Source organism: Chelonia mydas, chromosome 7 (genome assembly GCF_015237465.2).
Source record: "Chelonia mydas isolate rCheMyd1 chromosome 7, rCheMyd1.pri.v2, whole genome shotgun sequence".
Lineage (NCBI taxonomy): Eukaryota > Metazoa > Chordata > Testudines > Cheloniidae > Chelonia > Chelonia mydas.
This window is the reverse complement of record NC_057853.1, coordinates 39,016,215-39,029,304: the sequence shown is the minus strand read 5'-3', so window position 1 is coordinate 39,029,304 and position 13,090 is coordinate 39,016,215.

Genomic DNA, 13,090 nt, shown 5'->3' with positions numbered 1-13,090 from the left:
GCCCTGGCTGTGCTGCAGGGGTGCTGCAGGTTGGACACTTACAATGGTGGTGGCCACACACCTCTGGGCTTTGGGTGGTGGGACCCTTCTTCCCAGCGTCAGCCCCCCCGTTGGTTTAAGATCCCCCTCCCAGTCTGGCCTGCAAGGACCCTTGGCTGGGGGTGTCTTTCTGTTCTGGGCCCTTTGGCCAAGGTCCCCCCTTGGCTGGCCCCAGTTGCTCACCACACCTGGCTCTGTGGCTGCACCTCTGCTCCCAGCACAGGATCTGCTCCAACTCTGACCTGCTTCCTGGGCTGCTTTTGTGGTCCCTCTGGATCTGGCACGGCTCTGCTCCCCAGCTCAGCTTGGGCCCCTGCTGTCTCCCTAGCTGAGCCCCACTCTGTCTGACCCAGGCAATTCCAGCTCCCGTGGAGGACAGGACCCGCGTGACTCCCTGATTAGCCTGCCTGCTCTGTCAATCAGGCTGACCTGGAGCATTGGCCTCTCCCCTTTTGGTACTGGGAGCTAGCCAACCAAAACACCCCCACTGAATGTTAGTAAGGGGATAGCCCCTTACACAAAGACTTACACATGGGATAAATGGTCAGGAAATGAGTGGTTTCATTAGGTTCAGTACAACTAGTCATAAGTCTTTAAAAGTTAAGCATGCGGGTAAGCCTTTGCCACATCTGCATGCTTTACTTCAGAGGGCCAAGTAATTAAGATAGCCATGTCAAACAACCTAGAATTCACCAGAATGCCGGTGCTTTCAATAGAGAGACAAGGTGGGTGAGGTAACCTCTTTTACTGGATCAACTCTGTTGGTGAGAGAGACAAGCTTACACTGATCTCATCTTCAGTGCTTTCAACAGTCAGACTGCAGGTTTGCTTCTGAAGTTGTCCCTAGATTTTAGTGTTTAAATATTGGCAGGTAGAGCATACGATCTAGAGTGGTGTTATTAACTGAGGAAGTATTTTGTAAACTAGTATGTTTTTTTTTTTTTTTTTTTGGTAAAATTACATGTCCCTTTAACTGCTTCTCAAGAGAGTGGTGAATATTAAGAAAATGAGACACCCTGATTCCTGCACTCTGATATTTTATCTTTTCACACAATGCAGTGTAGAATCTCAAACACTAGTCTATTTAGTGGAATGATTTTGAAGCCCAAGAGGGTTAGTAAGGTCTGCAGATTGACTGGATGCTAAAATAGACTGTATTGTATTGGAAATTATTGATCCTAGTCAGCAAAAAAATGCAAGAGTCTCAGGAAGTAACAATTGTGAAAACTAGACATTGGAGCAAGAATGTAACCTATCTGGTAGCAAAGGTATTAAGCAACACCTCATAACTGGCAGCCAGATAAAAGCAACTATGATTTTTACATTTGATATTTAGCAAACGATCAGACTAACCAAACCAGGAGTTCCAAGAAACATGCATTCTAGAGCATAGGGAACACCTGCCATTATCCCATTTAAAACCACTATTAAGACTGAGGAATAAATTAGGTCAATGAGTTTTTGTCATGTCATCGGTTAAGTCTGTTGAGGGTCCTGTGGCTTAAAAACTGGGCTCTCCCCACTTTTGTGTGTTTTAGAGGAGAGATGGGGAATGAATTCAGTTGCTATGCGCTCAGTGAATATCGCCTCCTTGCCCACCCCAGTCTCCCCTCCCCCCCACCAGTAAAGTGCAGGGACTCACCCTGAAGGGTTTTGTTTTGTTTGGTGAGTGGGGAGGGAGGTTGTAATGGCAGTAACTGTATTAGCAGCTGCTACCATTTCACCGGTGGCTGTTTCCTGTTTCTCTATCCCTATCTTGAGGGACCCAACCCAAGAAACATCTGTCTAGGTGAAATGGCAACTGTTGTTACCAAGACAACTGCATCATCTATCACCACAACTCCCTTCCATGCCCTTCGCCCCCTCTTCCCCCCCACAAGGAACTCTGAGGCCTCTCAGTCCTTCAAAATGGCTCCTCCCACTCTCTGCTGTAGGTGACACCTCAAGGGTTAACCAGGGGTGTTAGACCAATTTTTATAGTGGGGGTGCTGCGAGCCATTGAACCAAACTGTAAGCCCTGCATATAATGGAAACCACTTAAAGCCAGGGGGTGCTGCAGCACCCCTGGGGCTTACCATGACAATAGCCTGTCCTAATGGAGCAGATGTCTCTTGGGAACGTGCAGGAGATGAGCATATGCAGTCTGGGAAGCTTTCTCAGGCCCAGCAGAGAGGTCAATGGCTCTGTCAGCTTTAGGGCATGATTAAGAGCCCAGGCCCCTTTTTTGCTAGTTCTTATGGCCAGCATGGAGTCAGGCTGGCCAACACAGAGACCGGCTTTGCAGCCAGGTCAATCAAGAGTGAGTTGGCAGGGTTGTCACCTCTGTAGGACCCCTCATAGCGAAGAGGGAACTGCGGCTCCCTTGGGCCTTCTTCCTGGTATTTCCAGGCAAACCCTGTACATATCAGAGACTCCTCCACTTCCCAAAAGATAGAACAGAAGGTGGGAGAAAGAAGTGTTTTTTGTATCTGTCTTAAGAAAACTAATATAGCTCCTGACAGAAGCGAAATGTTATACACCATTCCACGCAGGTGTGGAATGGGGAGCACCAGTGATTACCCGTTCTCATGTGAAGCAGACACTGAAATTTCTTCCAGACCAATATCCTTTCAGCACCATTTCTGGGGAGAAACTGGGACACTTGACGGTTGGTTAAGCTCAGCCTAAACCTGACATCCCCATGCAAGTGTGTATAGCCATTCTCCACACCTGCTGCTTAAAGGGTTCAATCTGGAGTCAAATCCATCACCAATTATTTCTAGTACTTACAAGTGCCTGCAAGGATGGATTTCTAATTAGGCAGAGTAGGAACATGCCTAGGGGCACCTAAACATTAGAAGTTTGCTGATCCCGGCAGGGGGCCAGGCTGCCTGAGGGGGAGACTGCCCCACACAGCCCAGCTGACAAGGTCACCTCCCAGCGTGGCCAGTGAGTGCAGCCAGGGAGCTTGTGGGGGGGTCTCTGGGCAGTCAGGGGGTGGGGGATGTTGGGCAGTGGGGCGGGTTGTGGGGGAGGTCTGTGTGGTAGGGTGCTGGGCAGTGAGGTGTCTAGATGGGGCACTGGGCAGTTGTGGTGGTGGGGCTGTGCAGCGGGGCACCTAAAACTGGCAGGGGTCCCTCACAGCTCCCAGCTGCTGCAGGCCACAGGGGGCCCCCAGAGCTCTGAGCTGCTGTGGGCAGCAGGGGTACCCCACAGCTCCCAGACCCCTTGGCTGGTGGGGGGGCTCTGAGCTGCTGTGGTGGCGGGGCCCTCCACAGCTTGGTGGTAGGAGGCCCGTGGAGCTCCGAACCATGGGCGGCGGGTGGGGGTCCCTGGAGCTCTGAGCCCCTGCAGGGGGGTGGGGGGGGGGGAGCTTGGAGCCGGGGTCCCCCCAACTGCCCAGCCACTGGGGGCATCTAGGAGTGTGCAAGATATAAATCTGGCCTTGCGTGCCCTATGTATGCTGATTAGCGTGAGCTGTATTGTCAAAAGGCTTGTTTTCCATAGCATTAGGTGGCAGCATAGGCCAGCAGAAAATCATTTGCTCTACCGCCGAACAAATGACTCAGGAATGAGGGGAGAGCAAGCAGGCTTTCTCATATTTCAAACTGCATGCTTGAGTTACATTCAGATTTTCTTCTTGACAGCATGTGGTATAAAAAAAATTCATCATTGTTCACCAGCAACTCATTGAGGCATCAGGATCAGATTGGCATGGCCTTGCTAAAGAGGCATTTTCAGCGTGAACAGAGTGACACGCTCATATAAAATCATTCTTGTAAGTTTACGAAAACCAGTAAAAATACCAAGGACAGAGATGATGAACATGCACAAAAAACATGTTCTTGGAGGCCCTTCGGAGCAGCTAAGCTTCGGTGGAAACCGCTTCTGAATCTTTTATTTTAAGCTGATGCTGTAATTTCCTCCAGATAGAGAATTTTAGCAGCATTTCTGTGGAGCAGAGCACTGATACTTTCTCCATAAGATAGAAGAGGCAAATAAAGAATGTAGCTTCTTTGCAAAGAAACTGCTACATTCTGCAACTAAACAGCATATCAAGCCGAGGATCTTAGTTAAGAGGAAAAAAATAAATAAAATGCGATATTTTTCCAAAGCAGAAATACTCCTGTTATCTTCACATTCCCTCCTACTGTCTGACAGTGGAGAAGACCCTGTATCAGAATGTAGCTAATACCCATCTTAATTATGGAGCAGTAGTTATCATAACTAATTTTTGAAGCCACAATCATATCGCATTCAAGAGTGTTTAACATATCAATAAAGAGGCATTTGTAAGTATTAGTGAGGTGCTCACCATTGCCTGGAAAACACCTGTGCTTATTATTGTGGTGGAGGGAAGTCTGGTATTTCTCACCTGTTCTAAAACTCAGGCTTCATAGCATGCAGCTTCAGGAAAAATGCTAGTTCTTGTGTGTGCTCAAACCAAGAATGGTGACAAATGTCAAGTGGGTCAAGCCTTCATTAGGACTATATGAGATGTTTCCCCTCTCCTCCCAACCCCAAATAAGTCAAAAATGAACATGGGCTAAATGTCTCAACATAATTAACTGTAGCACCCAGAAACTCTATACTTCAAAGGGAATATAAAATAACATAGGCGCATCATATATATGCGGTTTTATCCAAAATGATCCCTAAGCACTTTATAAGTGAAGGCACCAATGCTGTAATTGGATCCACACTGGTGGACCCTGTGTGTTTGTCAAGTCCCATGAACACCAGTGGAACTCCATGCAGGTGGACTCTTATTGCAGGATCATATGCATACACCTGGTAGGAAAGTAGATTTGAACCAAGACCCTCACTGCACCAGCCAAGGAACAGGAGGTGTTGTAGGGAACATTCCCTCAAGTAAGGGAGAGGGGGAGCTCTGTCACCCTTTTCCCCCTTACTGTAACCCGTTCATAAAACACCACTGAAATGCAGCTAAATTTTTTATGCAGTGACTAATTGTACATACGTGGTGCCAATATTGACTTTACCACAGCTATATGGCTAGCGTGAACTGAAAGCTAAAATGTTTCTACCGATATTACCCAGTGGAATATAGCGATTTACAGAGAGTCATTAGAGACAGCGACGTTAGGGAGCTCAGAGAAAGCTGTTATGGTCCGCTAGGTCAAACTTGAAACGTTTCAAAGACTGACTCAATGGATCAGTTTAGCTCCCAAAGCACAATTACAGGTGAAATGAATGTTATGTATCTCATTTTGCTGACTCTTGTGTTTTATCAGGGATGGCTGGGATATGTATGAATTGTTTAGGGTCAAGCACAGGGCTATGGCTCCATGGGCTCCAGGCTTGTATAAGTTTTGGTGGTGTTCAGAATGGATCTAAGCAAGTGCCCCATGCTTTGGCGGGCCCTGCACTTCAGGGGGATTTGGGTTCCAGGGTGGTCTGGAGGGCTAGCGGGGGGCTTAGCAGCAGCGAGCGACCCAGCCCCAGCCCGCCCCTGCTTTGCTCCCTCCCCACCCCCATTCCATCCCAAGCCCCTTCCCCCCCAAACTCCTGCCCCGCCTCTTTCCGGCTTCTACCCCCTCCCACGAGTGACACCGGGAGCCAGTGGAGTGGGGCGGGCTGGGGCCGGGTTGCTTGCTGCTGCTGTTGCCAAGCCCCCTGCTAATCCCCTAGGCCACCCTGGTCCCTGTGTCCCCCGAAGCACCGGCCCCCCTAAAGCGCGGTAAGCCCAAACATTGAGGGAGCCGGGCCCAGGTTCATAAATATTGGTGGAACATGGGCACGAAGGGCTCACATAACTCGCCGTGTATGTATGGCTGGTGTAATGGGATGAAACTAAGCAAATTTTTTTTTTAATTCCTAAATGTCAGCAACTTCCCAACAAAATTGAACTGTGATATAGCCTCCCACAAGAAATTGTGGGAGGTCCATCACATTGGCCATTTACAATTGGGTTGGACAATGCACTAGGAAATATACTGTAAGCAGAAGTCCTGTATTGGGGCTTAACGCAAATCCTATTGAAGTCAACCGAATGTCTCCCACTAGAACAGGTTTTGGATTAGGTCTTTGGTGCCCTGTTCTGTTCTGTTTCATTGCTAATTTGTATAAGCCACATTGTGAGGTCATTCCTCTGAGTAAATAATTAAAAACAGAGTAAGGCCCTCCGAGTTTGCCCTGGGAATTCTGTGGTTGATTAGATAAGCACATTTCCCAAGCAGTGCACCATATTGTAGGATAAATATCAACACTGCATTGCATCACTTAACATTCATCAATTTTTTGATGGAAACCATACACACACACAATCTCAGAATGTTTCCAAGTTTAATCTTGGAACAGGGCCCTGAAAATCTTTAACTAATCTGAATTGTTTTGTCACCTCTGAGTAAGATATTTTGTCTTTGTGAGACATAAATATGTATTCCTTACAAATTTCACATGGAATGGTAATTACAGTGCAGCTCTGAATAAAGAGCCTGATTTGCAATCATAAAGAGGCCCTCCTTTCATTACTGCTTATAAACAACTGTAAAAGATAGAAGCTATTTAAAGCTCCAAATCTACCCTGTATTTCTCTTGACAAGGTTGCACATTGACTCCAACATGCAGATTGACAACTTTCTGGCATTTTGGAATGTTCCAACTGCAGCAAATATGTGGTCCTATTTATTTTAGAACTCCCTTCCTACAGCAGCCACTGACTCTCACAAGAAAGAGCTGAGAGCAATATTTGGCATTTGTTTCCTGTGCATTGCAGTTTTCCTGGTTCATTAACCTTCTTTATGTAGATGTAAGTATTGAGTCTGACATGGGTTATTTTGGGGCCTTGTCAAAACTAGATTTGTCTAAATCTGGGCAGTGTTTGTTTTTGAAAATGTAAGATATTGCTAAAACTTTTTTTTTTCTTTAAAGCAAATCTTGCATTTTTTTCAGTAATTACATTTGTATTGGAAATTCACATCCCAGAAGTCATTAGCTGGACTTGTGGAAGAATAAAAGGTGACAACGCAGATGTTTGTGAAGCATCAAATATAAGACATTGCGCCATATCTATTTTCCCAGATGCAGAATGGAAGGAAAACGCATCATCACAGAGTGATGGAAATTGAACATCAGGTCAGCTGTCACTAGTAAATAGATTGTTGATTATTATTATACATACTGACATTGGACAGCATAGTGCTGTACAATAAGCAAAATGTGCTACAGAAAACTGAAATTAGAGCCCTGAAGTAAAAATTTATGTGTATATATATATATCTGACATGAACATATAATACAAGCCAATACTATAACATAACCTGAGCTGTACGTAAGCATATATAATAAAAGCTGTACTATACAATAGCAAAAAAAAAAAAACAACAATCCAGCCTTGTGGTTAAGACATTGGACTGGGACTCTGGAGATTTGGGTTCAGTTCCCAACCCCGTCACAGACTCTCTGTGTGATCTTGTGTAATAGGGTGCTCGGATGGCTGGGCCTGGCAGACTAGTGGTTGGCACACCTGACTTCCAGCCTCTTGCTTCCCTAGCAGAGGTGCCTCAGTCATTACAGAGGTGTGGTAGGGGGAGCTAGGCCCTCCTTCTCCTCTGTCTGCTGCGCTGGCCTACTACTTACCTGTTTCTTCAGTTTGGGGCATGGTCCTTATAGCCCAGTCTGTAGTGGCTCAACTCAAGGAGCGCCCTCTTGTGGACCTTTTGCGGTATCCTGCCACAGCCTCAGGTCCCTCTTGGCAGGGCAAGCATAAGAGTGGAGGGGCCTAACCCCACAATTTCTCTGCAGTTCAAACACACACTTTCCCCACTGCTGGGTGTTCCTCGGTCAGGGATGCAGTACTTCTGTCTCAGTAACTCTCCTGGCTGTCAGGCTCCTTGTGATGCTTCCCTCATGCTGAGAGGCAGCTAGCTACTGTCTCTTCACCAGTCAGACCTGAACTGAGCCAGGCTCCCTCCTTTTCTTCCCCTCCAGGGCTGGTGTTGGCCGCCGGTATAGCGGGGCAGGGCTAGCTGGATCCATAGGCTCTCTTGAACCCTTTTCCTGCTGGTGTGAGGTTTCTCATCCTGACTGCATTTTGGTCAACTGACTCAGTCTCTTTGTGCCTCAGTTCCCCATCTATAAAATGGGGATAATAACCCTCCTTACATGTTTAGATTCCATGATTGTGGTGCAATATAAGAACCCAAATAGAACTAGTGAATACTGCAAAACAGATGTTCGCTATTCACGAATGTTCCACAAACAGATTTTTGGCTGCACTCTGGTTTTCAAGTGGCATGCCTGGTCAAAAAGGGACCCTGGCAGCCGGTGTTGACCGAGCCACTGAAAGTCTGGTCGGCAGCGCAGCAGGGCTAAGGCAGGCACCCTGGCTCTATGTGGCTCCCAGAAGCGGCTGGCATGTCCAGCTCCTAGGCTCAGGGGTGGCTATGGGGACTTTGTGCGCTGCCCCCACCCAAGGGCCGGCTCTGCAGCTCCCATTGGCCGGGGTTGGCGCCTGTGGGCGCGGGCAGCATGCAGAGCCCCCTGACCCCTCCACCTAGGAGCTGGATATGCTGGCTGCTTCTGGGAGCCATGAGTAGCCAGGGCAGGCAGGGAGTCTGCCTTAGCTCCACTGCGCCATGGACCAGGAGCTGCCTGAGGTAAGCATCGCCCGGCCAGAGCCCACACACTAACCCCCTGCCCCAGGTCAGAGCCCCATCCCGCACCCTAACTCCCTCCCAGAGCCCCCTCCTGCACCCCAAACTCCTCATCCCTGACCCCATACCAGAGCCCACACCCCCATCCAGAGCCTACACCCACTCCCACACCTCTCAGCCCCAACCCTAAGCCTCCTCCCGCACTCCGATCCCCTCAGCCCCAACCCAGAGTCCCCTCCTGCACCCCAAGCCCCTTATCCCTGACCCCATACCAGAGCCAACACCTTCCACCACAGCCCCCACCCTCTCCGACACCCCAACTCCCTGCCCCAGTCCTGAGCCCCCTCCCACAGGTGTAACTGCTTTAATACATTTAGCTGCACTGTGACTGCACGTGCAAATCAAATATTTACATGAGCCAAACCTAATTTGCACATGCTAGCATGGCAATTGTGTGTGCAGCTTAGGCACACAAATGAGTGGGTATAGATGAGTGCACACCGTTTTGAACATTAGCCCCAAAGTATTTAACCCTTTTCCCAATCCATCTCCCCACTATGAAAGTCAAGAGAAGAGTGTTCCAGGAGTTAACACAGTGACTCCTGTCCACTTTCAAAGGTTTTAGGTCTGCAGAGATTAGCTCTATCACACTTCTCTGAACCTCAGCTAGTTTGGCCTCCATTTTTTCTGAGAGCAGACACGGGAGAAAAAGCCCAGCAGCACGAGAAAAACAACTTTACACGTCTGCTTGAGAAAAGCAACCGGGAAGCCCAGATTGATTTTTTTTCACGTTTGCAACTCTTGGCTAGGCTTAGTGAAAGCGGGTGGAGAATAAGACGGAGCAGTAAAGCGAGCAGCATCAAGGGCTAGATCCTGGATTCTTTGAACACACTAAATACCCATTCAAGTCATAGTGAATTTGTGTACTGAAAAACTGCAGGCTGCTAACTCGTCCTGTTGTGGGGCTCATGCAACATGAATTAACTATAGAGAACAAGTGGAAAATCTATAATCCAATATCTGTTTTCTCTTGCGTTGCTTTATCAGAATCTGATTGTTCTGTCCTCACACACATGCTCGCTTTCAAACGTTCAGGCCTGAGCTCAGTCTTTCCGTTCCCCTAGTCGATGTTGAAAAGTTGATGTGCACTTTTCTGCTGTTCAATGCTTAGCGGAGGCAGCTTCACTGACGCACAGGAGATCTGCCTCAGGCTCACTTCATTCGCATGTACTCCCCCCTCTGAAAGAAATCACATTAAGCGTTAGATTCTCACTGACCTCCTTCTCAATATACCATACAGTTCAGCAGATCTATTTGTTCTTCAGTATGGTAGACTGAATCTCCAGTTGACACCATGGTGTCATTGGATTTGTTTAATCTGAGATTATATCATGACCCTTAAACATTCTCCTAGACTCTCTGGAGCTAATTCTAAATCCCTATAACCAAGGAGTCATTCTGTCACCTGAGGCTCTTCAGTCATATGGAGATACCCCTCTCCTCCACATCCCCACCTCCCATGAGTAGAGGAGCTGCTATAGAAGCTCCTCACCCAAGGCTGCTTTTTAGCCAAGGGGAGGCCTCACTCAGATGGCTAATCCCACCTCTGGCTGCTTTGCACCACAGATGTTCAAGGCCCCTGGAGCTCAGACCAGCAACTGGCTTTGAAGTTTTAGGGAGGCTGTAGCTTATGTATTTTAACACACTCTTAATGTAAAATACTAGCTTTGAAGGTTGTGCAGTTGATAACACATGAAGTGGGGCAACTGGATTCTCTCTACAAATTGAAAACACACACTTCTGTAAAGTAGTGTTGCTCCATTGGCCACAATGCAATGATGCCAATTTACACCAGCTGAGGATTTGGACAAGTAGGAACAACTGATGTTGGTTGTTAAGGAAAATAGCCTTCCAAATAGATTACATGTGCTAGATGGCTCACAGCCCTTCCCCTCACCCCCAAACCCCAATTCATCATTTTGAACACCACTATTCAATTACTTGCAATTTGGTAATGACCTCTAGCATATATGCCAATTCTAGAAATATAGCATTAAATCTATGTGCAAAAGGAATTCAGGCCTTGTGATAGGGTATCTTCCCCACACTTGCCCTCAAGGGGTTAGGGTGGGCCAGAGGGGCCAATTAACCAGTTAGGCTGCAAACCAGGGGAAGTAAGGCTGAGAGGAACACCTTAGTTAGGGGAAGCTCAGCTGGGCAAGAACAGGTGGGGTTTTTATAAAGCCAGGGAGCTGATAGTTGAAAGGGGCTGCAGGGAAGTAGTTTGCAGAGACTCCCTGAGTGAAGGGAGGTATGTTTGGGGCTACAGAGGAAAGTAGTCTCTAGTTACTTCCTGAGAGGAGGGGTGTTTTGGGGCTGGCAAACCCAGAGAAGAGGGGAGCCAGCAGATAAGGAAAGGCAGTAAGATCCAAGATGCCACAGACCTTGGCTGCTGGTTAGAGGGTCCTTAAGCTGGAACCCAGATTAGAGGGCAGGCCTGGGATCTCCTACTAGCCACTGGGGAAGTGGCTCTATAGGGAAGTGAATGGGAAGACTGCTGGAAAGGAAAGACTTTGAATCCCTGGGAAGGGGGAAACATGTAGTGACTTGGCTGCAGGGCCAAGTTGTGAAGAGGGAGCACCCTGATTTGGAGAGACAGCCATGTGTGTAGCAAGCAGCCAAAGTGGGATTCAGACCTGGAAAGAGCTAATTCCCAGAATGTCCAGAAGGATGTACCACCTGCGGTGACTAATCCTGTACAGTAAAATGTGAGCTATGACTCTTATTCTAATGGATTGGCCAAGTATGAGCTGTTATAAAATGGGCAGTGATCTGTCAAACTTCCATCAACATCACAAAGCGGGTTTTGAAAATTAAAATTAAGTAACTGAATTTCTAAGGAGGCTATAAATTGCATCTCTGTAGTTGAGATGGATAAACAATAGGTGGTTGGAAGCTCCAGGCTTGTCTAGTCATGAACATTAGACTGGAATATAGGGCATGAATCTAAAGCATCTTAACTAATCCTGATTAACTGCATGTGTGGATGCTCTGATTCTGGGATAAGAGTGCCTTACTCTGAATTAGTTTAGTCCATGGAATAAGGCACTCTTCTTCCGGAATAAGTGTGTCCACATATTCCAGAATAACTATTTCTGATTAATTCCATAACTCCCCTCTGTAGACAAGCCCTTAGAACAGATAAATGAATTCCAGGAATTATAATTTCTATGCAAGACTTTAAGGCTATTTTCCAGAAGTTCAAGAGGAGCAGCCTTCAGTTATATTTGTATATTACTGTGCATAGGATGAGTCATAAGTGAATTCCTATCTCTTTACATGTCCACTATTTCTCTGACCTCTCAGTGGATATAACAGTATCACTCATAGGAGAGACAGAGCCTAATCTTTCATAAGAGCAACAGTGTATTTGGGTACCTGCATTTTCATTTGGACACGTCTTGTCTTTGTCCTTAAAGCTAGTTATTATATGCTCACATTTCTCCATGTCTCTCTGAGCTCTATCAAAATGACATTCCAATAATCCAAAGCGCACACAAACGCATTTAGGATTGCTGGAATGAATATTTTATGGGCAGTTCACTGCTAACCTCTTATATCCTCAGCGTCACCATCCGCAGTCAACATCCGCCAGGGCTTTGTTATTGGTTACAATGTGCCAGATTCCCAGTTTCAAGGGACATGAGCCTTTTATGTCAATTGCCTCAGTGAATTAATAACATTTCTCAAATCATTGCGTGACCTCTTTTGCCTCATCTATGAAGCATTTCTTTAGATCATCTTTGAAGCCTCCAGGGTAAGCTCTTGTGTTGTACCTTTAAGAGGCCACAGTGGGAGGTAAAGGTGGCTTTAAGCCAACTTTGCGCCCTTATGGCTTTTGGGTGGCTCCAGAGGATTAATTTAGGTAGCCTTTTTCCAGGTGCCTATGAGCAGTAGCTCTGGCTGAAATTCCTGCAATGCTGTGTGGCCTCACCCCTTCCTATCTCTGATATGCCTTTCCCACCCTGGCCCTGCCCTGGCACATCCCCTGCAATAAGGTTTCTATATTATATGGGAATTGTTGGTGGGGAAGGTACAGGATGACCTACCCTAACTGGGTCTGATTTATCACTGTTACACCAAATTACATTGGTGTTAACTGAAATAATGTGATAGGGACTCAGGCCCAAGATTATTACGGGTTTTACATTTTGCCTCATTAATGCTATTGAAGTCTTCACTGAACTTACTGTAGACAGTATAGTGGTAACATTCATTCTTGCAAACTTCTATGGGAGAAATTTAATTCTCCCCCTAAATCATTTTCCATTCAGTGGCAATTGCACTGGGGTGGATTTTATCCTAAAGTCTATTAAGAATTAATTTGTTTAATAATCAGATATATGGAAGCAGGTTTCTAGACGTGTTCTACACTAGAAAATTAAATCAGGTTA